The sequence below is a fragment of the Schistocerca nitens genome, chromosome 9 (assembly GCF_023898315.1).
Source record: "Schistocerca nitens isolate TAMUIC-IGC-003100 chromosome 9, iqSchNite1.1, whole genome shotgun sequence".
NCBI classification, from domain to species: Eukaryota; Metazoa; Arthropoda; class Insecta; order Orthoptera; family Acrididae; genus Schistocerca; species Schistocerca nitens.
The window spans coordinates 78,223,050-78,248,438 of record NC_064622.1 but is presented as its reverse complement, the minus strand read 5'-3'; the positions used below and the strand labels follow the sequence as shown (position 1 = coordinate 78,248,438).

Genomic DNA, 25,389 nt, shown 5'->3' with positions numbered 1-25,389 from the left:
CTTATGAGCATAAAATGTTAGTCCATTGTCGTGCCGCCGTCTGGCCTACATGGCTAGCGCTCGGACCCTTACGCCAGAGATCTCGGGTTCTATTCCTCCTCCGGCACTTTTTTTTCTTCTGTTGCTTGCAAAATTGCAGCGCATTGTTACAGGAGAATCGTGAAATTAACTCCCGGGAAGATTTATAAAAATTCATTCTATAATTCACCATCAATTATCAGATTCTTACGCCAGAGGTCTCGTGTTCGATTCCTCCTCCAGCACTTTTTTTTCTTCTGTTGCTTGCAAAATTGCAGCGTATTGTTACAGGAGAATCGTGAAATTAACTCCCGGGAAGATTTATAAAAATTCATTCTATAATTCACCATCAATTATCGTCACCAATATTCCGAGACATAATTTAATATGCCTGGTTTGCCTTAAAATTGTCAGAAACTCAAAACATTTTCGCAAATGTTAATGCGGCATGTTTTTGTACAGATTTATTGCAAACGCCCTGTGATTGTAAAAAATCCGCTTTTATATATGTTGCGCAAGATGTCGCAAAAATTATTGCTTTTTTGTTTTTACGATAATTACCACTGCAGTTCTTGTTTATAATTATTATATGTATAAAAATTGAATGTTTCCCAAGCGACTTTGTTATTCTGATTAAAAAGGCAATGTTGCTCCTCATAAACTTTGCAATGAAAAATGGAAAACCCACCGCCATGCATTGTGTTGTTGGACAAAAAGAAAATAATTTTTATTCAATAATGTAACTAATTTGTTAAAGATAATGTAGGTTTGGGAAACTTTCTGAATAATTGGTGGAATAACCAAAGAAAATGAAACAGAAGAAAAAACAAAGTGCCAGAGGAGGAATCGAACACAAGACCTCTGGCGTAAGAATCTGAGCCCTATACACCGAGGCCAGACGGCGGCTCGGCAGTCTACTAACATTTTATAAGGCAGCTAAGAAACTTTGGATCGATTTTTCCCGGGATTTTCCGGGCAGTGCGTCCTAATATTTTAACCACGTGAGGTGTTAGGGGTCCTCTCTCACCACACAAAATTGCGGACAAATCCCCGACCCCACGGTCGTTCCGTCTCCTTGTTAGTATGTCACAAAGTCTTATATTGTTTTGTCAAAACATGACTTACTGAAGTTCGTCGCTTATTAAATCTACGTAAACCTAACTAACCTAAGGACATTACATACATCCATGCCCGAGGCGGGATTCGAACCTGCGACCGTAGCGGTCGCGCGGTTGCAGACTGTGGCGCCTAGAACCGCACGGCCACTCCAGCCGGCACCAGGCGCCTTGCCACGGTTCGTGCGGCACTTACCATCGGAGGTTCGAGTCCTCCCTCGGGCATGGATGTGTGTTGTCTTTAGCGTTAGTTAGTTTTAGATTAAGTAGTGTGTAAGCCTAGGTACCAATGACCTCAACAGTTTAGTCCCATTGGAACTTACCACAAATTTCCGGATTTCTTGTACGTATTGTACGAGGGCCGTTCAGAAAGTAACCTCCGGTTGATTTAAAAAAATACACCAAGTTAAATAAAAATATTTTAATATATACATCTTACAACTACATCTTTGCACTATTTTTCTACATAGTCTCCATAGCGATTGAGGCACTTATCGTATTTCTTCACAAGCTTTGAAATTCCTTCTGCATAAAAATCACCCGCTTGTGCCTGGAGCCAGCCTGTGACCGCATCTTTGAGCTCTTCGTCGTCATCAAACCGCTGTGACCCGAGCCATTTCTTCAAATGCATGAAGAGGTGATAATCACTTGGTGCCAGGTCTGGGCTGTAAGGTGGATGGTTGATAACGTCCCACTTGAAGGACTCAAGAAGGGCCGTTGTTCTGCGAGCAGAGTGAGGACGGGCGTTATCGTGCAAAAAAACGATACCGGAAGTCAGCATACCACGGCGTTTGTTCTGTATAGCCCGTCGTAACTTTTTTATTGTTTCACAGTACACGTCTTGATTAATGGTCGTACTACGTTCCATGAATTCAACCAACAACACCCCTTTGGCATCCCAAAACACCGTTGCCATCAGTTTTCTGGCAGAAAAATCTTGCGAGGCTTTTCTTGGTTTGGTAGGCGAAGTTGAATGTGCCCACATCTTTGATTGTTCTTTTGTCTCAGGGTTCACGTACTTAATCCAGGTTTCGTCACCGGTCACGATTCTGTTTAACAATGGTTCTCCTTCGTCCTCATAACGTGACAGAAAGTCTAATGCAGAGGCCATTCTTTGAGTTTTGTGGTGGTCGGTAAGAATTTTGGGCACCCATCGTGCACAGAACTTACGGTAACCCAATCTTGCTGTCACTATCTCGTACAAGAGAGTCTTAGAAATCTTTGGAAAACCAGTAGACAACTCCGACATTGAGAAACGTCGATTTTCACGAACTTTTACATCAACTGTCTGAACGAGTTCGTCAGTCACCAATGATGGTCTACCACTCCTCTCTTCATCATGAACGTTTTCTCGTCCACTTTTAAATAAACGTACCCATTCACGGACAACTCCTTCACTCATAACTCTTGGTCCGTACACGGCACAAAGCTCACGATGAATAGCTGCTGCAGAATATCCTTTGGCTGTAAAAAATCTTATGACAGCACGCACTTCACATTTGGCGGGGTTTTTCTATTGCAGCACACATTTCAAACTGCCACAAAAACTAAACTAGCGCAGGTACGACGTTCACTCGACCACGGCTTGATGCCGACTGACCTGTTGAGTGCGTGAACGCACAGATGGCGTCGCTACTCCCCCCCACAACCCGCACTGTGACCAATCGGAGGTTACTTTCTGAACCGCCCTCGTATATTACCCGTCTCTCCCTGTAGCTTACTCCTATTTCCCTCTGAATTTCAAACATGTTGCATCATTTTACTTTGTCGATCGCGTTTTCCGGGTCTATAAGCCTCTCGAATATCTCTCGATTTTTCTTCAGCCTTGCTTCCATTATTAACCGCAACGTCCGAAAGGCCTCTCTGGTGCCTTTGCTTGTCCTAAAGCGAAACTGATCGTCATCTGACAGATACTCAGTTTTCTTTTCCATGTTCTGAATATTATTCTTCTCAGCAAGGTGGATGCATGACACCTTTAGAAACGTAGTACACTAAAACATCCACTCCCCAGTTGCCTTAGCAAGTCGGCCGAAACGTCAGACATTATGGTGTTTTAGCGTTGTATCCGTCTATAAGATGACGAGGTAGTTCAGCCAGAGAGACTTTAATCAAATTCAGATTTCTGGTCGGAAGTTGTTACATGTCAGTTCCATGTCGGCTCCTACGATTTACGCTTAGCCTTTCGAATCACCCTACACTCAGTCTCTGTGCTAGCTGGTTGTGACGGTTTGTGGTTTTAACATTAGCTTGTGAGAAAGTCTATAGTACATTGGCAGCTTACTGTGAACGACGTGTTCTCATAGATGACGTGAGCAGGCGAATAATAATGAAGATGCCTGCGATTTTCCTGCCGTTGGCGGGCCGACCTGGTAGCCGGAATTATTCCAGATCACTGGAGAATTCGCCTCTGCCCGAGACGCCTGCCTACCCTTTCGAGAGGACGGGAGGGGGTGTCAGCGACCCGTCGAAGCCCGCGCCGCGCGCTATCGGGCGAGTTCAATGGGCGCCGTGCGCCGGGTCCGGGGCAATTTGCACAGATTAGGCGGTGCTCGCACAATGCACGGGCCCGCTACCTGCCCAAACAAACCGGCCCACAATGGAGCGCGGCTCCTGGCTGCCTCCTGCCCGGTCGGTTACGCCGGTCGCCAGGAGAGGTGATGCGCTCCTCACAAGTGGGTCAAAGCGCCGTCCGTGGTCGGATTATGGTTCCGTGTGACGGCCGATTATCACATGACTGTAGTTGCTCCCGTCAGCCCTCACAGTGCTACAAGTACGTCGCACAAAAGACTCGACAGCGTAGCTATAAACTCGCCACAAAATCGATCAATCGCTACTGAGACGTATTCCAACATCCCGTAAATTTGCCAACGATATCTACATATGCATATACGTATGTAATCTAAAAACCACCGTCAAGTGCGTGGCAAAGGGAGCTCAACATGGTGCCATATGGCAGCGTTTATTTACGTTTAGGTCGCGTTCGTCAAACCATTCCGAAACAATTCGGTAACGGTGCAGTGGTGCATTTTCGTGCTGAAAGTAACCAGGTGGTTATAGTTAAACCGACAGTGCTCCGAGTCCTGCAGTGCGGGCTGTACACATGGCAGAATGCTGAAACATAATGTTCACTAACAGGTTCACTCGCCGAGTATGCTGATAAAAATAATAGTTCTATGTTTGCTACCGAGCGGTTCTAGACGCTTCAGTCCGGAACCGCGCTGCTGCTATGGTCGCAGGTACGAATCCTGCCTCGGGCATGGATGTGTGTGGTGTCCTTAGGTTAGTTAGGTTTAAGTAGTTCTAAATCTAGGGGATTGATGACCACAGATTTTAAGTCCCATAGTGCTTAGAGCCATTTGAACCACTCACTGGCCGGCCGCGGAGGTCTCGCGGTTCTAGGCGCGCAGTCCGGAACCGTGCGGCTGCTACGGTCGCAGGTTCGAATCCTGCCTCGGGCATGGATGTGTGTGATGTCCTTAGGTTAGTTAGGTTTAAGTAGTTCTAAGTTCTAGGGGACTTATGACCACAGCAGTTGAGTCCCATAGTGCTCAGAGCCATTTGAACCATTTTTTTGAACCACTCACTGTGAGCAGCCAGAATGTAAAATGTTTTGCGTTTTGACGTCAGTACGCCGTTTGTCGATTGGCGACACATGATGATTTCATTTGTGAAATGAGTTTTGGTATAAATATTTCCACCCGAAGCGCAGTGACTACTGAGAAGGAAGACCTTGCACTGCTGATAAAGTTCTGTTTTCAGAACGGCACCAATAGCAGCGCAGCATTGTGGAAATATCAACGACAAAAAGAGCTGCGAAGAGGCCCCTTGTCAATATATATAGGCTGAAGAATATGATCAAGATAGTTGAAGAAACGGTGAATTAGTTGTTACAGCAGGGAGAGGGAGACAGCCCATTCGCATGTCACTTGCTGATGAAGATGTTGCAGCTATACCCGACCGTGCAGCTAATGTCTCAAAATTGCGCAGCCAGTGCTCGAGCTGTGTCGTAGGAATTGTCTCTCTCCCGATCAACCAGTTCAAAAGATCGTGTGACGCATTTAACTCTCGAATCCTTACAAGATTCAGAATGTGCTACAAATGAAGCCCCCAGATAGGCTGCCGGCCGTGGTGGCCGAGCGGTTCTAGGCACTACAGTCCGGAACCGCGCGACTGCTACGGTCGCAGGTTCGAATCCTGCCTCGGGCATGGATGTGTGTCATGTCCTTAGGTTAGTTAGGTTTAAGTAGTTCTAAGTTCTAGGGGACTGATGACCACAGATGTTCAGCCCCATAGTGCTCAGAGCCATTTGAACCATTTTGAACCTAGGTAGGCTACAATGTCGTGACTTTGCCATGGAAGTGGATGGCATGTGGCCGGGGAATATTCTTTGGACGGATGATGCTTATTTTACTGCGCACTGTGCAGTGAATGCACAGAACTGTCGCATATGGGGTTCTACGTCGCCACATGTTGTGGATAAACGTCAACTGCACTCAGCTCATGTGACTGTGTGGTGTGGTTTCACGAGCTCCTTCATTCTCGCTATGTTTTCCTCGTGGAGATTTCACCTGGCGGCCCTGTTAGCTGTCCAGTGACATCTGCACGTAATGAGGACCTCCTTGTGCAACACGTGGCTCCAGCTTTGCCAGAACGCAACTGCGTCCACAGCACTATTTTCATGCAAGATTGGGCGACACCAATGTCGCTTGCCAGAATAAAGATTTGTTCGAAAAACCTTCGGTAACCACCGCATCATCTCTAAGCAATTTCAAGATGTGTGGGCCTTCTAGATCCCCCGACGGAAATCCACGTGACATCTTGATGTGGAGATATCTGAAAGATCGCGTCTGTCACGGATATATCTGATCTGAATGACAACATAGGACTGTATATCACTCTGATTACATGGGCATTCTGCGAGGAACCGTCGACCATGCCGTGTTACTTATGCTGCATGTTACTGAGTCGAACCACGGTTATCATATATTTTATCATTTCTCTTTATATGTAAAAGTCGGAGTTATTACGAAATGGCTTACCTAAAAAGATAGACAGTAAGAGACAGGTGCTGTGATTACATTCTATGACTGAGGAAGGATTGTTAAATTACGTCTACATTTTGCAAATGCCATCTCCATTGAAGCTAATAAAACATGGGCAGTGAGAAAGTCAGAACTCAGGATATTGAAAGGGTACAGTACCGCCCGACATTGAAAATAGGTACAACATACTTCATTATTTTTGTCAGAACAACACTTTTTTTTGTAAAATAACTCAATTTCAATTAATACAGCGAAGCCGGATACCAGTGTGGGAAAGAATGACAATTTATTTATTTAATTGATCACATGTGCACTCCCACAAAATAAATCCCTACATCCAGTTTGGTGAGATCTGTGAAATGAATGAATGTATGGTCGTCTGCTAACCGCAGATAGTGAATGTGGATAGATCATCATCTTTGAGAAGATCCTTTGGCCATCTTTGGTGGGACCAAAGAGATGAAATTTACCTGAGCTTTGAGCGCCCAAAATGTGGCTGACCAATACGGTAGCAAGGTGCTCCCCCACTTCAGCAGAGGTGCGAGAGGGCCTGGAGAACGGCCATGTTTCAGCACTCTGCCGCTGGATCTTGTGCTGTTAAGACCTGTTTTAGTTGTGCTCCGTAAAGACAAGAGAGTGGAGACATGGTATGCATGTGGAATATTTAAGAGTAGTTTGAAATAATCATTTCTCTATTTCAGGAAATTTTGTGGGGAGAATTAAATGTCAGGCAGGTAATATTAATGGGATTGTAGTAATCTTCGGAAGTGACCAACGGTCACAATGAAACCACGTGTAGCAATAAGTTGAAATACTTCCGTGTGCTTAAGTTAAGCTGAATTACTAGCGTGTGTACAATAAGTTGAAATATTTAAGAAATAGCGTGTGTACCATAAGTTGAAATATTTAAGGAATGGCGTGTGCAGGACTTGAAATTAGAGACGAGTACTTCCACGTGGTGAGTACTGTGTGAGTCTCAATCTGTGTATGAGACAAAGGATAAAGAGAAGTACTCGTCCATGGTATCAGTTGAGGACTCGCGTGTGTGATGAATATGTTCTTAATATTACTTTGCGTGATATGATTCCGTGTGATGCTAGATTCAAACTCTGAGAGAGAAGCAAGGTGAGTCGGCCGTCTATCCAGCAACGCCACTTGGCTTGCATTGCACAGGAAGACGTGCATATATCTCCAGAGTTCATAGTAGGAAAGTAGAATTACGAAGTGGGGCAGTGTCGTGTGAAACCGGGATAAATACTAATTGAAGTGGGAAAGCTGAAAGTGATAGTGTTGTGACTATTTATTGTGTTGTATTCCTTGTTGTAGTGTGGTGTATGTCATGTAATTTGGGTATGTGTGGTTTGCATGGGAGAGTAGCTAGGTAGTTGCAGAGGTAGTGGGTTATGCGTGTTCCTTTGGTACCGCTCGGTCTGGAGGATAGTTTCGTGATGATGATTGTGAGAGTCGAAGTGTGAGATATAATAAAAGATCCACCATCCTATCCAGAAAGTGCACTGTAGCGTTAAATAATTACGAGACCATAATGTAGAGAATCACCAATGTTAAGCCATGCCCACTGGGCGGAATTTCTCGTGTGTTATTGTTGTAGGTTATAGAATTTGTGTGTTTAGGTTATAGAATTTATCGGAATAAATAAGTTAGTGAAAAGAAAAAGATTGGTGGACTTTTCCTTCGAATTGTATGTTGTCATATGTCCCGAATTTATAATGTGTGCGCCATTCATATTCAGTGCGATGGCCACGTGTTCATAAAAGCCGTTAAATAAAAGACAAAAAGAAAATGTCGTATTGCCAGTGCGTAGTGAACAGTCAGAGTTCTGTAAATTACTGATAGTCAGATATGCGTTTCCGTTGCGTATTATTCATACAGGAGGATAATTTGTAACTTAATTGTAAGTACGAGTGTTCATGTTACTCGATAAATAAGAATGAATCCACTCGCTTGGCAGACCACTCATCTTGCAGGCCTGACTGCTTGATGCCACAGTATGAGCAAGGCATGTGGGTGCCTCTCCATATTAATAGCGAATATGGAATGTTGAGTCACGGAGATGCTATTCATTTAGCTGCTAGATACGGCGTAAGGTTTTTATTTTAATTTTTTTTATTTCCACGTTCAGGACGAGGAACATCTAAAAAACCTGTCCGGACCAAATACGTATCAAAGAAAACATTCACGAGTCAAAATGGTTCAAATGGCCCTGAGCACTATGGGATCTGAGGTAATCAGTCCCCTAGAACTTAGAACTACTTAAACCTAACTAACCTAAGGACATCACACACATCCACGCCCGAGGCAGGATTCGAACCTGCGACCGTAGCGGTCGCGCGGTTCCGGACTGAAGCGGTTAGAACTGCTCGGCCACAACGGCCGGCTTCGCGAGTCAGCTGCTAATAGAGTACCGTAGTAATACTAGCTTACTTGGAGGAAGATGAGGCAGCTGAGCTTAAGAGATTATGGACGGATGGAAAACAATGTAAAAAATTGGGTCTTTAACAGCAGCCCATGTTCTACAAACAGGGAATGAAATCAGAGACTTAAATATGCTTGACAGTTTCAACATAGGGCCTGATCTAAATCAGTGCACAAACAGAAGTACAGAATTTATTGTGATAATCTATTTCAGAAAAATACATTGCCTTTCTCAGACCTTCTGCAGAACATTTCAATGAATCTTGATCAAATGCATATGACACGGTATAATACGCATTTGATCAGATTCACTGAAATATACTGCAGAAGATCTGGTGATAGCACCGTAGTCTGCTGAAATTGGTCATCAGAATAAATACTGTACAACAACGATCTTGGCTATTAGAAGCCGCACAAGAATCACGAACGTTGGATTTGAACCCTGTCTCAGTCGAATACGGCTGTCAAGCACCATCTTCCCTCACAGCCCGAAGTTAACGCGTTCGCTTGTGCCGTCAGTGTTGAAGAAATTTAGGAGGGATGGGCGATGTAGGTAATTCGCTTTCGCTATATGAAAATCCACATCTTTTCCATTTTCACTGCGCGTTCCAAGTTCTCGATAGACAGACCCACTGTTAATTCTTCCTCTTGTGTTCAGTTGTATGAGGCAATAACCAGTTTCAGTAAGAAACTTATCACCCCCTTTATGGGGAGAACGTACATCATTTGAAATCTTTTCTTCGAAAAATCTTTGCCCCTTAAGTGGAAAGGAACTCACAGACACGTATTCGTCCTCTAACAGCAACCCAGTTCTCCTGTCAGAGATGTGATTTTCTCGAAGGAGTTTACTCATTGCTCGAAAGATCCGAGGAGCTTCCTCCGCATATTAAGAAATGATTCTGCACACACGTGGCAGTATATGCAGCTGCAAACCCCAGCACTGTGCGCCTCTGCGCTTTATGTAGGACTTGTCTTTCACTGTGTCTGACCTACAATCAGCATAACATATTACGGCGGATATTTTTTCTTGTTATTTCATGAGACTGGCACTTTACTGGCATATTCTTAATACGAGTCCTATGTCGACAGCAGTGTCCTTTGGAACATCTCACATAGTGTTTTACTGAGTCTACTTTCAATTTGTTTTCTGAACAGTATGTGTAAAACATTGCAATAACAACCCAGCACTTTTCCTGTGACCTGTAGCTACAGTGTCCTGTTATTACTACTATCTTCAGGGTATGCAGTTCATGGGAGTGATTTATTTTCCATAATAGAGTTTCCAGTTTAATATCCCAGAACTATGGTCCAAATGCAGAGCTCTGTGGACATCCTTTAGTTAACTGTTTTTGAAAATATCTCCAAGGACAAATCAGTCTGTCTTGGAGGGACAAATAGAGGCTTCTTGGCTTGCTATCTGTTTCACTCAAGAGATGAAGGCGGACTAGCAGGGGCTATAAGAATCTGTGGCTCTGCCTGTTATTTCACCAGTCGTGCACTCTTCTTTTGAACTACTTACTAGCTTTCTCCATGGATTTACTTTTTGTTATTTCGAACCGAGATTCATTCACGCTGACTCATTTACTATGCTGTTTCAGCCTACTGCATAGTAGTGTCTCTTTCATTTTCCCTAATGTGGCTGAAAAACACATCGGTATTTTTATATGGTTTGGTCCTCTACTTCCTTTTTTGATTTCCATATTCGATGTGTGGTGCCCTACAGCTAGCATTCATTTAGGATTCCATGAGCTACGGAACAACCTGATCGGTCAGTATATTTTCGTTTTATTGCACCGGACCGGGCGCTTCCGGTTCTTATTTCTTCAGTGATGGCTCGCGTACTTTCTATTGAGAAAACGGGATTACCATTCTGTCATTTCTGCAGGGAGGCAACTGCCTTGCCGCAGTGGATACACCGGTTCCCGTGAGATCACCGAAGTTAAGCGCTGTTGGGCGTGGCTGGCACTTGGATGGGTGACCATCCAGCCGCCATGCGCTGTTGCCATTTTTCGGGGTGCACTCAGCCTCGTGATGCCAACTGAGGAGCTACTCGACCGAATAGTAGCGGCTTCGGTCAAGAATACCATCATAACGACCGGGAGAGCGGTGTGCTGACCCCACGACCCTCCTATCCGCATCCTCCTCGGAGGATGACACGTCGGTCGGATGGTCCCGGGAGGCCATTCGTGGCCTGACGACGGAGTGCTGTGCATTTCTGCAGGGACGATCGAAGGATATAATCAGCGAGAGGCAGTGCTGAAAATCTGCGCACCCCTTCCTCAAAATAAAAAGTAAGTAAATAAAACAAAAATTAAACGAGTCTCTGCTAACCGAATTTGCATTCTTCCCCGCAAACAGCCAAACGGATCAGTTTGGAGAAAGAACATGTCATGTGTACTTACTATCAGCAAGTGTACCCACAGAAACATGCTTGTCACGCAATTCATGGTGATTCGGAATGAAACTAATATGACTATACCTCCCCCTCCCACCCCCCCCCCCCCCCCCACCCCCAGCTTCCGCTGCTTTTCCCCACCTTCACCTACTCTTCTCCACCTAGCTCAGATCCTGGATACGCTCTTGGGACCATCCATATCTGTAGCATACTGCGCTATTGTTTCATGTCAACAACTGCACTCTCACCGCATACTAGAGTCTTCATTAATACTTTGGCTGAACAATGGCTGTCACCTGTTAATGTCCTGTTTTCTCTCTTCAGTATCCAAAGGACAGTAACTGGTAATTTTACTTTCATTGCTACAATTTTGTAGGCCATGTCCTGAGTGTGCCATTAGTAAGATCACAGACGTTAAGCCCTGTCGGTTTTGGTTTGCACTTGGACCTTCCAGGTCTGCCGAGCGCTGTTGGCAAACAGGGTGCTCTCATTCTCAGCCCTTGTGAGGCCAATTGAGGAACTACTTGACTGAGAAGTCACGAAAACTGACAACGGCTGGGAGAGCGGTGTGCTAACCACATGCTCCTTCATATCCACATCTACTGATGCCAGTGGGCTAAGGATGACACGGCGGTCGGTTGATACTGTAGGGGTCTTCCGAGACCTGTTCGAATGGAGCAAGAATAAAACTTTTAAGATAAAAAGTAAGAAATTTTAAAATTTATAAAATTAAGAAAAAATAAAAGATTCAAATATTTAAAGAAAAAAAAGAAAAAAATCACAAACATTAACAAAAAAAAGAAACGACCCCAGTTTTTGTTCTTTTATTCCCTGAATATCTACGTGAAAGCCTTCCGTTAGAAATGTTTTGCCGGCCGCGGTGGTCTAGCGGTTCTGGCGCTGCAGTCCGGAACCGCGGGACTGCTACGGTCGCAGGTTCGAATCCTGCCTCGGGCATGGGTGTGTGATGTTCTTAGGTTAGTTAGGTTTAAGTAGTTCTAAGTTCTAGGGGACTTATGACCTAAGATGTTGAGTCCCATAGTGCTCAGAGCCATTTGAACTATTTAGAAATGTTTTCAATTTCTAAGAGCTCCGTGTATTGTTTAAAATTTCTCTACGTTATTACGGTGCGTTCTTTTACTCAAGTGTGCAATCTGAAACAGCTCATGGCCTATCTTTTTCACTTTGCGAGATTTTGTAGGGCTCTGGACCATATCTGAGTTTTATCACTGTTCCTCATTGCTGGGAGAACTGAGTTGTTCATTGCCATTGAAATGCCATGTAACAGTTCTTCCGTTTCCTTTTTAACCACGTCAGACAAAATTTTGTGTACGTGCTATATTGCTAGTGACTCCGCTGTACATCTCCGTGAAAGCCGTGAGAACGGTATAGGACTTGGGGAGATAAGAAAACTACTGCCTCAGAGATGGGTCAGCGGGAATCATTTACATTGAGCGCGTAACTGATCTCGCGGAATGCACCTGCATGTGTTGCACTAAGTCTTTCAGGAACGTTTTACGCTATGGATTCATTTTTTGCTTTACGAATTCTATACAAATCAACTTACGATTTTTTTCGCCACTCCAAATATATTTTCATTATTCGTTCTCAACAGCAGCTATGTTGATCTAAATAAATAGTGGATTTATTCGTTGAAGGCTAATTGTTCAAGTATTTTAAGTGGAATAGGTATTTAATGACTATGGCCAAAGTAATCTGAATGCCAATACAGATGGAACTTTGTACAGGGGTTGGACAAATTTGTGTAATCACCGTGGGAAACGCATGCGGCGTTGTATTTGACCACGAGCGGCAGCTGTGTAATGTCATCAATACCTTGCAGGTATGTCTTGACCAGAAAGTATTCTGTATAGTTGTGAGTGCCTTATATCTGAGCTATGCCAATTAGAACCGGTCACGTAAACCGACATACCGCCGGGAGAGCGGTGACCTGACCACATGCCCCTCCATATCCGCACCCAGTGATGCCTGTGGGCTGGGGATGACATGGCGGCCGGTAGGTACCGTTGGGCTTTCATGGCCTGTTCGTGCGGAGTTTAGTTTTTTTGTGTCAATTAGAAAGGAGACAAATTGTCGGTGCTCACGTAGTGGGTGCAAGGTAGCTGAAGTGTTTGGTGTTTCAAGAGGCACCGTGTCGAAGGTTTCTACCGCGTAAAGGGAAATCGGAAAAACATCATCCACTAAGTCACAATGCGGGCGAAAGTGTGTGTTGAGTGATCGTGACAGACGGTCATTAAAGAGGTTGTGACGAAAAATAAGAGGATGACAGTTCCAAAACTCATAGAAGAACTGAATGTTGCATTTGCGAACCCTTCAGTAGCAAAAGAACACGAAGAGAGCCCCATAAGCTGTAAAATGCAGGGCGAGCTGCAATTCCGAAACCACTGACCAGTCATGTAAATGCCAGTAGCAGGGAAACGTGGCGCTGAAGCCATAAAACCTGGACTATATGGAGCAGTGGAAGAAAGTTGTTTGGTCGGATGAACTGTTTCACACTGCTTCCAACTTCTGGCCCAGTTTAAGTCCTAAGAGTAAAAAATGACGGGGGTTCGGTGATGATTTGGGCAGCCGTATCGCGGTATTCCACGGGGCCCAGTGTTATTGTGCAAGGTCGCACTACAGCCAAGGATTATGTGCCCGTTCTTGCTGATCAGATCCAAACAACTGTCCGGTGATTTTTCCTCAATGGTGACGCTGTGTTTGAAGAAGACAGGGCCCCTGTCACACAGCTCGCATCGTACAGGACTGGCTTTGTGACCATAAGACTGAACTACCTTATTTCCCTTGTCCACCAAACTCAACAGATCTCAATATAATTTAACCTTTGTGGTCTACTTTGAGAGTCAACGACTTTGCCGCAGTGGTAACACCGGTGCCCGTTAGATCAGCGAAGTGACGTCGGGCTGGACTAGCACTTGGATGGGTGACCGTCTAGTCTGCCGAGCGCTGTTGGCAAGCGGGGTGCTCTCAGCCCTTGTGAGGCAAACTGAGGAGCTACTTGACTGAGAAGTAGCGGATCCGGTGTTGGAAAACTGACATACGGCCGGGAGAGCGGTGGGCTGCCACGTGCCCTCCATATCTGCATGAAGTGGCGCCCATGGGCTGAGAGGATGACACGGCGGCCGGTCGGTACCGTTGGGCCTTCCAAGGCCTGTTCGGACGGAGTTGGGTTGAGTTGAGTTGAGCTGAGTTGTGGTCTACTTTGGAGAGAATGGTGCGTGATCGCTGTCCACCTCCATTGTCGTTACCTGAACCTGCCACTAATGCAGGAAGAATGGTGTGAGATTACCTTGAAAACCATACGGTACTGTACTGTCCATTCAGAGACGACTGGAAGCTTCTTACACCGTATTAGGGATGGTACTGTGTTGTGTTTTGGTGTTCCCATATTTTGTCCACCCCTTTTTAATAATGAAAAGTAGTAACTCTAATCACCAAATGAGTGATGGTATGTGGCGTTAGGTAACGAAACAAAACAGTTTCATCAGAAGTATAGTCAAATATTGTTTTCATATTGAGAGGTGGCATGAGCGCCCTCTCATATTTCTATCTTACTCTGAGTAATTCGATTTTCCTCTCCAATTGCATGCAGTGAAAAGTTGCTATTCCTACACATGCACACGGACTTCCCACGCAGCGTCTCTCGTCACCCGGGTGGTCCGGTGACAGGCGAATTATGCTGAGCTTGAAAGGGTTAAGCCGTCGGGTGTGAGGGAGTTGAGTGGATGCTTTCCAGACGCCGACATTGTCATAAGAGTGGGAGCGACACGCCCACAGGGGCCAGAAGGGGCGGCTGGGCTAGAGATTCCGTTACTTCGCAGAAACTTAGTGAAAACACTTTCTGGCGGGCTACCAGCGAGGCGTGGGAATGACCTGTGTTCCCAGGCAGTCTTAGCGGGCAAATTCCCGCGTTTTCTGCAAAATCGTAACTGTGATTGGCTTGCTCAGCAGCTCCGTGACGTAGCAAAATCGGCGCAGAAATTGGCGCCAAGAATCTCCATTGGTGGAATGGTAGTGCTTCGGCAATAGAGTGGAATTTTCCGCCGGTTTTCGAGTTGCTGATTGGAACGTTTAACTGCGGCCACTGTCGTGGGGGCGGGAATGTTCTGTGTTCGGTTTGTTCGGGTGCTCTCTCGCCTTTCGATCGGGGTAGGTTACAAGACTGAGCTCTCGCTGCTCTGGACAGTCTGCCTTCCGTTGGCTGTCGAATATGCTTTCATTTAATTGTAACTGTTTGACAAAGTTGCTGAAGTTTGGACTTCAACCTAACTTTCCGGGTACAGTTGGCAATTGAGCGTTCTGCGTACAAGGGGCCTATGTTGTCTGTCTTGAGCAGTTTTGGCTAAAGTTGACTGTAGCGGAGTTACTGTGTGACTTCGCTTGTTAAAATCAATCACTGTACCGTCAGTGATTGTGTGGCGAGCCTTTTTCGTCTCCCTCAGAGTCGCATTTGTGTTGCTAGGAAGTCTTTAGCCTGGAACAAGCAGATCAGGATAATTTGTTTCGGGCTATACTCGCGACATTATCATCACCACGACGGGACATCGAAGCAACCAGCCATCGCCTCCGGTACGCCAGATCGTGTCCTTGCAGTTAAGAAGACAGCTTGGTAATGTACGTCCGCAGCACTGGCAAAGCAGGCAATTTTGCTATTTGATAATCAGAGCTCAGCAGAGCGCGCCTGTTCGTCTTTTCTAACTTTGTTCTGTCTTGGGTGTTCATTGTCTGAGTTCTCACTAATGTAGCAGCAATTAATGTTGGGTTGGCTGTGTGTTTCTCTTAAGATTTGAGTTGCAAGGAATTGGCTCCACATACCACTTCGTCATAAAGGTCGCAATCTAGTTTATGGACAACTTCACCTTCGCAGCATTTATTTGAGTATCCAATTTGATCCAATTTGATGTATTGTAAATGTTTCATATGTTTTGTTTATTATTTGAGTTTAGTCATAATAAATCAAATTGTTATTTTGGACAGAACTTTCATTCCGTTAATCGGTAGAGCAACCCTTTCGTTTCTCACTACGTTAATGAAACTTTCCTTTATTTAATTAATTTCTATCAAATTAAATTATTGCAGGTGCCAAACTCTTACAGTCAGTTCGCGTTTCTTCTTAATCCATGTGCAACAGCAAAAGTCAGAGTTAGAATAGGAGGAACTTACAGCATCATTTACATATGAAGATTCTAGAAGAATTTAGTGTTAAATACACTGCTAGCCCCGGAACCTCGCAATATCAGTACTTCCCATCCGATCAATGGGATATTGTGGAAATTTTATAAAACCGATCGCGTAAGAGGAAGAAGAAAGGCAAGGGTTTAGCATCCCGTTGACAACTGTGTCATTACAGGCAGAGCACAAGCTCGAACAAATCTAGGAAGTGTTTTTTTTTCAGCGGTAGGCAAACCGTAAGAACCTGATTTTGGATAGAGGGCGGGGTCTGAAACCCACGTATTTGTCTTTTGCGTGCAGCGATGTACTGCTCGGGATGCCCAACCAAGACTCGGTGCAGAGTAAGGTAATTGGTAGAACGAAAGTTCCAGGTTCCAGTCTGTCACGAAAATGCATTTGCTGACAATATGTCAACGATTTTCTCCAATTTATTTTACCCTATCCATTTTCTTACACTTTCGATACTCTATGATATTTTACTATTACGTCCTTTCTTTCGCCGTAGCGATTCCGTTTCAGCAGTGTGAGCACGTTGATATCAGCATCCAGTTTTCTAATACTTGTATTTAATATAAGAAGCTGCATTTTGACCAAACGTAATTTTTGGCTTTTTTAGGCTTATTTTCCACCGTATATTCCATTTGATATCTTGAGAGCTGATTTAAAATCAATTCTGAGACCATGTACGTCTATATCTATATTCCGAAAGCCACCTTACGATGAGTGGGGGAGGGTATTTTGTTTACATGTGTCTTTTCCCTCTTTCCCTGTTCCAGTCACGTATGGTTCGCGGGAAGAACGATTGGCGGTAAGCCTCTGTGGGGACTCGAATTTCTCTAATTTTACCTTCATTGTCTTTTGTGAGACATACGTAGGAGGAAGGAATATATTGTCTGAATCTGTCGACGAAGCTCTCCAATCCAGTAACATTTGGAACACCTGTACCACCTCGTACAATGGCTACTGTAAGCCATCCGTTGCCGTGGGTAAATGTATCATTAATGTCGATGCTGAAGTTCAGTTTACATCCACAAAACACTGCTGGTCCATCTAGAAGAGAGTGCGCAGCAACAGATTTAATTGTATTCTTCTTCTTGTCTGCAGCTGATGTTGTCAATAATAGTGCCAACAGTAAAATCTGGAGACGGTGGTGCTATGGTGTGGTCGTGTTGTTCGTGGAGGGGACTTGCATCTCTTGTTTTTTGGCGTGGCACAATCATAGAACAGGCCTACATTGATGTTTTAAGCACTTTCTGGCTTTCCACTGTTGAAGAGCAATTCGGGGAGGGCGATTGCATCTTTCAACACGATCGAGCACCTGTTCATAGTGCACGGCCTGTGACGGAGTGGATACATCACAATAACATCCCTATAATGGACTGGCCTGCACCGAGTCCTGACCTGAATCGTATAGAACACCTTTGGGATGTTTTGGAAACCCGACTTCCTGCCAGTCCTCACCCACAGACATCGATACCTCTCCGGAGTGCAGCACTCCGTGAAGAATGGGCTGTCATTTCCCAAGAAACCTTCCAGCACCTGATCGAACGTATGCCTACGAGAGTGTAAGCTGCCATCAAGGCTAAGAGTGGGCCAACACCATACTGAATTCCAGCATTACCGATGGAGGGCGCCACGAACTTGTAAGTCACTTTCAGCCAGGTGTCCGGATACTTTTGATCACATAGTGCATGATCTCAGCAGCTTAATGTGATGCTCTTACTAAATTAACCTTTGACGAAACGAGCTGCTCTTCTTTGGACTTGTCTATTCCCTCTATCAGTCTTATCTGGTAGGGATCCATTATCACTAGCAGTATTCTTCTGTTGGTCGAACGAGTATTTTGTGAGCTACTTCCTTTGTTGGTGGACTACATTTCTTCCAATGAATCCCAGTGTGGCATCTGCTTACTGGCGATTAATTTTATGTGGATGTTTCCACTTCATATCGCTCCGTGCGCATAGTTTCCATTCCCTGCACCACGTGGCGATGCTCTGCAGGTCTTCCAGCATTTCGCTACAGTTTTGTAGCGTCGCGACTTCTCTTTGTAGAACAGCATCATCCGCGAAAAGCCTCGTGCAACTTCCGACGTCATCTACCGGGTCATTTATAGACATATACTGTGTAAAGTAATGGTCCTGTAACACTCCTCTGTGCCCGCTCGGAGTTACTTTTAGGTGTGAAGACTCCTCTCCATCGAAAAGGAAATAGCACACATTATAATGATTGGTTCAAATGGCTCTGAGCACTATGGGACTTAACATCTGTGGTCATCAGTCCCCTAGAACTTAGAACTACTTAAACCTAACTAACCTAAGGACATTACACACATCCATGCCCGAGGCAGGATTCGAACCTGCGACCGTAGCGGTCGCGCGGTTCCAGACTGAAGCGCCTAGAACCGCACGGCCACACCGACCGGCCATCAGAACGACATCATAGACGTAGTTGCTGATTTGTATTTGAGGACAGCCGAAAACAAACAACTGGATGAAGGGCAGAACCAACAAGCAGAAAGGTAAAACTGCCTGGCGTTGTGGTGGCAAACGAAGTAGGTTTCCCAAACTGAGTTCCGATATATCAGAAATAGAAAGTTGGAACCAGTGTGTGCTGACAACTTTTATTTGTTGCAGCTACTTTCATTGTGAAAACCATCAGAAAACTGAATGTTTGAACTGCGAGCGATGTAGTGATACTTGTGGGAATTTTGTCGGAGAGACTGAAAAATGAACGAGTGAATGACAGGTCAGAAAGGAATGGAAGGCTTAGTCAAGGCTAGAGTGAAAATGAAATGGAAGCAGTGGGGGACATGTAACCAGGAGAAACTAAGGTAGATTGGCCAAGGAATGTCTTTGCTATATTCGAAGAGATAATAAAAGGATGCTACGGTTGCAGGTTCGAATCCTGCCTCGGGCATGGATGTGTGTGATGTCCTTAGGTTAGTTAGGTTTAAGTAGTTCTAAGTTCTAGGGGACTGATGACCACAGATGTTAAGTCCCATAGTGCTCACAAGGGAACCTCCCCATCGCACCCCCCTCAGATTTAGTTATAAGTTGGCACAGTGGATAGGCCTTGAAAAACTGAACACAGATCAATCGAGAAAACAGGAAGAAGTTGTGTGGAACTATGAAAAAAATTAGTAAAATATACAAACTGAGTAGTCCATGCGAAGATAAGCAACATCAAGGGAGCGTTAACAATGGAGCGCCGTGGTCCTGTCGTTAGCGTGAGCAACTGCGGAATGAGAGGTACTTGGTTCAAGTCTTCCCTCCACTTAAAATTTTACTTTCTTTATTTTCGCAAAGCTATGATCTGTCCGTTCGTTCATTGATGTCTCTGTTCACTGTAATAAGTTTAGTGTCTGTGTTTTGCGACCGCATCGCAAAACCGTGTGATTAGTAGACGAAAGGACGTGCCTCTCCAATGGGAACCGAAAACATTTGATCGCAAGGTCATAGGTCAACCGATTCCTCCACAGGAAAACACGTCTGATATATTCTATACGACACTGGTGACGGCATGTGCGTCACATGACAGGAATATGTTGTCGACCCTTCTAACTTGTACACTTAGCGAATGGGTAAAAAGATTCTTCTACCTTGTCCGATTTAGGTTTTCTTGTGGATGTGATAATCACGCCCAAAAAAGTGATGAAAACATAAGAGTTTGTCACATAAACTGAAAATAAAAAATTAAACTTTTCACTCGAGGGAATACTTGAACCTAGGACCTGTTGTTCCGTAGCTGCTCTCGCTAACCACGGGACCACGGCACTCCTAGACTCGCGTTCTCCTTGATGTTGCATATCTTCGCATGGACTACTCAGTTTGTATATTTTACTAATTTTTTTCATAGTTCCACACAACTTCTTCCTGTTTTCTCGATTGATCTGTGTTCAGTTTTTCAAGGCCTATCCACTGTGCCAACTTATAACTAAATCTGAGGGGGGTGCGATGGGGAGGTTCCCTTGTCAGAGCCATTTGAACCATAATAAAAGGAACAGTGACTTATTGAAGATAGGCAGATGATATCAGCAAACACGCAAATGTTGACACTAATGAAAGGAAATCTCTAACGGGAAGCCTTTATCTAGAACTGGATATCTAGTAACTGATGACAGTGATGATTGTCCCATATACTGAAATGAAGCTTCATTGTTTTCCGTATCATCAACGGTATTGTGCTGAATGAACTGCTTAAATATCGAAGAACAGTAAGACTCGTAGAAGATGGGAGCTGCGCGATGAGTTAGATAGGATCGACAAGTCTCGAAAAGGCGTCCAATGACTGTAAGAGGAATCGAAAATATAGCAGACAATGCCACTGCTGTCTTGATGATTAGACACTGCGTCTTCACCAGCTACACTCATACTCTGCAAACCATTGTGAAGTGCGTGGCAGAGATTGCTAAGCACTGTATCACATATTAGGATATTTTGTCGTATGGGGCTGCTTCTGTGCGCCTCTGTACGCGTTGTTATTAGTCTAATATTGTCTACACAGTTGCTACAAGAGCGAAAGGTACTGTCCTGTACAGTATTTCTGAGCAGATATTGGTTGTAGAAACTTTGGAAGTAGGCTTTCAAGAAATATTTGACGTTTTTCTTGAAAAATCTGCTAGCCAGCGGTTTCGAAATTTCCATGACGCTCTCCTGCAAGTCAAACAAATTCGTCACCATTCGCTCATCCTTTCTTTATCAGGGTTCGTGGGACTATGCGAGTCAAAGCTACCTGCTCATCGAATGAGCCAATACCTAGTTTACAGGAAACTTCTTGGAAATCTTATGAACAAAAGAGTTAAAGAAGTAATAGAGAACGAAAGAAATTGTGAGACAGTATACGAATGAATAACACATTACAGAGAAGATTTCTCAACTACTGTGAGCAACTCCTGTACAAAGTAGGGGGAGTGTGCCACAAGAAAACCTTGCAACTAACAACTGAATATTTGGGCTTTATGATTAAATTTTTATCAGTCCTGCTGGAAACCTACTGAAAATGAAACCAGCCGAATGCTGCATACTTTACAACCACATTGTGAAGAAGGTTTTACCCAAGTGTGGTGTTTACTGAATCAGTTTTGTTGTTTTTTCCGAATGAGTCGACCCTCAGCCCCAAGAATTTAGGTCGACTTCGCAAACTACTTGACCAGTCTGTAACAACATTCCCTGTTAGTGCTATTTGGTATGGATCACAAAACCTCAGTCAATATTCTAAGTTGGGTCGTACGAGTAATAAATCTCCATTGTCAACCCATCCCACCTTCGTTTTATCCTACCAATTAGCCTAAGTCTGTCAGCTGCTTTTTTTCTCAGTTTATTGCCTTTGGGGCAATGCCCATTGAGCCATCTCAGTAGTAACGCCAATTATGACGATATGAATGTCAGGACAACACAACACCCAGTTCCCAAGCGGAAAAAAATCTCTGACTCGGCCGGGAATCGAATGCAGATCCCTTTGCTTATCAATCCACCGCGATGACCGCGCATTTACCGAGGCGGACCCTGCGTTATCTTTTACTGAGCCTATGTGATTGCTCCATTTAATATCACCACAACTCTATACATCCATGTATTTTTATAATTTGACTGCCTCCAGTTGTCACTCATTCTTACTGCAGTAATAGGAAACTATATTTTTGTGTTTTGTGAAGCGCATAATTTTATATTTATGAACAGTTAGAGCTGGTATTCAAATTTCGCACCATTTTTTAGTACTATCAAGTTCTGGCTGGATTGTGCGAACGTTTTTTTCAGATAGTGCTTCATGATAGATAAACCACCATCTACAAAAAGTACGTGGTTATTAATATTATTGTGGAACAGGTCATTAATACCCAACGTGAATACAAAGAGTTCCAACACACTTCAGTCGAAGACACCTGAAGCTATTTCCACATATTTCGATGCCTTATATTCCAAGATAAAATGCTGAGCCAAAGGAGTCAAGGTCGATGTGACTAAACTGGTTTGAAAAATTAGACTATAGTCTGAATTGTAATGCAAAGGCAAGAAAAATAGAACCATAAAATTAAATGATATTGACTCAGACTTATTCGTTACATCGCGTGAATGTTGTAAAACAGTGGATAAATTATGTCTGCTGAGTTCGTTTATGATGCCCATGGGGATGCATAAACCATTTCTAATGTACTCGGACGACGACGTGCAGAAGAGAGGCTTAGTAGTGTTGCTCCTACTTCTTATTTCAAGGATTCGGTTCTTTCGATCACAGATAAAGTTGTCAACGTTTGCTTGGCCTTCAGATATCACTTCCACCTTCCAATCTATACGATTTTGACCGTCTTGCCTTTCAGTTTTAACTACCTCTCGGATAATGTTGTGAAATGTTTCAATACCAAAACTGATAACTGTTATATCAATGTAATGGTCTTTTCAAGTGCATTAGAATGGCGTTGAAAAATATGTCGTTGTGTGTAAAAAATATACTTACTCTCGGTTGAAAAAGAAGACGCACCACGAAGGAGTTGTACAAATTGGTCGCAAATTGAAATTGATGCTAGTATCGACGGGGAATGCAAACCTGCAAAGTTTGGTGGTCGGTGGATAAATGTGTGATTCTGCACCGCAGTTTCACTGTGCAGCTGGCATGGATAGTAAACAGGGGACATATTGATACCAGGACATAAAGTCCTTGCGTATGTCATTCCATGCACTCATTTGGACAGTAACTACGTCTTGCAAACAGCCGCGTGACTAATATACGCGAAGCAACTCAAATCGCTTGATACGGGCAAGTCTTCAGGTCCAGATTGTATACCGATTAGGTTCCTTTCAGATTATGCTGATACAATAGCTCCCTACTTAGCAATCATATACAACCGCTCGCTCACCGATAGATCTGTGCCTACAGATTGGAAAATTGCTCAGGTCGCATCAGTGTTTAAGAAGGGTAGTAGCAGTAATCCATCGAACTACAGACCTATATCATTGACGTCGGTTTGCAGTAGGGTTTTGGAGCATATACTGTATTCAAACATTATGAATCACCTCGGAGGGAACGATCTATTGATACGTAATCAGCATGGTTTCAGAAACAATCGTTCTTGTGCAACGCAGCTAGGTCTTTATTCGCACGAAGTAATGGCCGCGATCGACAGGGGATCTCAGGTTGATTCCGTGTTTCTGGATTTCCGGAAGGCTTTTGACACCGTTCCTCACAAGCGACTTCTAATCAAGCTGCGGGCCTATGGCGTATCGTCTCAGTTGTGCGACTGGATTCGTGATTTCCTGTCAGGAAGGTCGCAGTTCGTAGTAATAGACGGCAAATCATCGAGTAAAACTGAAGTGATATTAGGTGTTCCCCAGGGAAGCGTCCTGGGACCTCTGCTGTTCCTGATCTATATAAATGACCTCGGTGACAATCTGAGCATTTCTCTTAGGCTGTTCGCAGCATCAGTTGCAAAGCGATTTAGAAAAGATTGCTGTATGGTGTGGCAGGTGGCAGTTGACGCTAAATAACGAAAAGTGTGAGGTGATCCACATGAGTTCCAAAAGAAATCCGTTGGAATTCGATTACTCGATAAATAGTACAATTCTCAAGGCTGTCAATTCAACTAAGTACCTGGGTGTTAAAATTACGAACAAATTCAGTTGGAAAGACCACATAGATAATATCGTGGGGACGGCGAGCCAAAGGTTGCGTTTCATTGGCAGGACAGTTAGAAGATGCAACAAGTCCACTGAAGAGACAGTTTACACTACACTCCTCGTCCTCTGTTAGAATATTGCTGCGCGGTGTGGGATCCTTACCAGGTGGGATTGACGGAGGATATCGAAAGGATGCAAAAAAGGGCAGCTCGTTTTGTATTATCACGTAATAGTGGAGAGAGTGTGGCAGATATGATACGCGAGTTGGGATGGAAGTCATTAAAGCAAAGACGTTTTTCGTCGCGGCGAGATCTATTTACGAAATTTCAGTCACCCACTTTCTCTTCCGAATGCGAAAATATTTTATTGAGCCCAACCTACATAGGTAGGAATGATCATCAAAATAAAATAAGAAAAATCAGAGCTCGAAAAGAAAGGTTCAGGTGTTCGTTTTTCCCGCGCGCTGTTCGGGAGTGGAATGGTAGAGAGATAGTATGATTGTGGTTCGATGAACCCTCTGCCAAGCACTTAAATGTGAATTGCAGAGTAATCATGTAGATGTTGATGTAGATGTCAGGATTTGAAAGATGGTGTGTGCTTGGGCTCAAAGAAACCGGATGGAGTTACCGGCAAATCGCTCGACATTTGAATAGGAGCGATGCCTCTATTCGACGATTTTGGCAGGAATGAGTGAACCACGGCCGAGCAGGATGTCAAGAATGAAGCGGTGATTCTAGAGAGACGACACAACGTGAGGACAGAGCAGTTATCGCAGAGCCCCTCAGAGCCCCAGATTCATCATCGAGCTCGCGGTGCACCTTGCACCGTTGACCTCTGCCCACCAACATGCTCTTTTGCAGTGGTCTCGGGCACATTCAGCCAGCAGTCTCATTGACTTAGGCATGTCTTCGAACTGAGCCCCAATGACCAGTGAAGACGAGTACGGAGAAGCCCCAGACTGCAGTGAGATACCAACCTGACTGTCGCCCACCATACGGTCCGACAACCACGAGTGATGGTCTGGGATGCCATTTCACAGCAGGAACCCTTTGGTTGTCATTCGCGGCACCCGTACAGCACAGCGCTATGCCGACGATATTCTACACCTTGCACTGTTTCCCTTCGTGGCAGGCCGTCCTGGGCTTACTTCCAGCAAGATGATGCCCGCCCGCACAATCGGCGAGAGTTTCTACCGCTTGTCTCCGTGCTTGCCAAAACCCACCTTGGCCAGCAAGACCGCCGGATCTGTCCCCAACTGAGAACCTTTGCAGCATTATGATCAGGGTCAGCTCGGGATTTTGAAGATCTACTGCGCCAGTTGGACAGACATTGGCAAGGTACCACTCAGGAGGACATCCAGCAACTCCATCAGTCTGTACCAACCCGGATAACTGCTTGCATACGATCCAGTGGTGGACCAACACATTATTGACTTGCTTAATCTGTGAAGCTCTTTCTCTTGAATAAATCATCCAGTTTTTCCGAAACTGTAATCATTTGTTTGCTGTACACGTATATTACACCAAAAACGGTTCAAATGGCTCTGAGCACTATGGGACTTAACATCTGAGGTCATCAGTCCC

General features: G+C 44.4%; 1 pseudogene; it reads left to right on the top strand.

The window, feature by feature from the left end:
* The first annotated feature begins 10,496 nt into the window (after positions 1-10,496).
* Positions 10,497-10,613, top strand: LOC126204742 (5S ribosomal RNA; annotated as a pseudogene).
* The last annotated feature ends 14,776 nt before the right edge of the window (positions 10,614-25,389 follow it).